The sequence below is a fragment of the Apteryx rowi genome, unplaced genomic scaffold (assembly GCF_003343035.1).
Source record: "Apteryx rowi isolate R43461 unplaced genomic scaffold, aptRow1 scaffold_222, whole genome shotgun sequence".
In the NCBI taxonomy this organism is placed as follows: domain Eukaryota; kingdom Metazoa; phylum Chordata; class Aves; order Apterygiformes; family Apterygidae; genus Apteryx; species Apteryx rowi.
The window spans coordinates 193,107-194,318 of record NW_020448553.1 but is presented as its reverse complement, the minus strand read 5'-3'; positions in this window follow the sequence as shown (position 1 = coordinate 194,318).

Genomic DNA, 1,212 nt, shown 5'->3' with positions numbered 1-1,212 from the left:
CTCCTCCCGCCCGGGGCTTCGGGCCTCCTCCGGGCCGGAGTCGCTGCGACTGCGGAGCGATGCAATGAAATGCAGCGGCCGGATTGCGTGGGTTTGGCTCTCCGGACGCACGTGGGCAGGGAACAGCGATCTCTCTCGCGGTTGCTTCGCCCCTCGACTGGAAAATGGCCTCAGTTTCCCTGCCCCGAAGGCGGTGGCAGCGACTCCTCCAGCCACGCGCAGGCGCGTTCCTGCCTTGGCGCGAGCTCTGGTTTCCTCCTTTCCTTTTGGCCTTTTTTTAGCGTGGTCTGTCTAAAGGCAGGACTTTCCAAGAAATCGCTCTTGCAAAGCTCTTTGTTCCCTTATGTGACTCACGTTTCTCTGGCGTTATCACGATGTTGTCAGCTGCTTTGAAGTCAAGTCATTTATTACTTTTCTGGAGCTAGCCCTGTCTTACTCTGCTGATAGAGTGGGGTACGTTTCCATTTGGGGTTTGATCTCTGTCTATGCTGGTAGTCCGTTGGAAAGTCACTTTCGATAAACCTCGACAGACTTTACCGGACAAAATATTGCAGCGCTAATGACAGAGATAATCCTCCCCTAATCTGATGTGCAATCCATTTCACCCCAGTGAGAATTTTTAACGCTTTAATCAGTGAGAGTCAGTTAGGGAATTATTAACAGAGCTTCAGCCAAACGAGCTCATTCTGAGAGGGTAATCGGAGTGGGAAAAGAAAAAACGCAATACAATCCGATATGTTTAAAATCGATACACCCCCGGACTCAAGAAGCTGATGAGATTTATTCTGATGTGAGGATACAATAGTCTTAATTTCAAATGCCACTAGAAACCCCACTCGATCAATTAATCATATGACTGCTCCTACAGTGACTCTGCCGACAGCAAGGGCTCGCAGGTTCTGTGAATGAGCCGCGCTGCTCTTCGCGCCTTGGAAAAATACTCGGAAAGAAAMTGGACAGACAGTATCTCTGACGTCGGAGGGCCAAAACGTGCCGCGGTTAGAGGCTGGCCCGGGGGCTGCCGACTCTTGCAAACGGGCACGTTTTGATCAGCGACCTCTTGGGAAGCGCGGGGCGGCCGTGGGGCTGGAGCTGGGCTGCTCGCTGGGGGTGCGGGGCGGCCCCCCAGGCCGGCGCTGCTGCCTGGCCCCGCGGCCCGTCCCCAAACACCCCGCACCCGCGGCGCCCGCGGCACCTGCGGGAGGGCGCGAC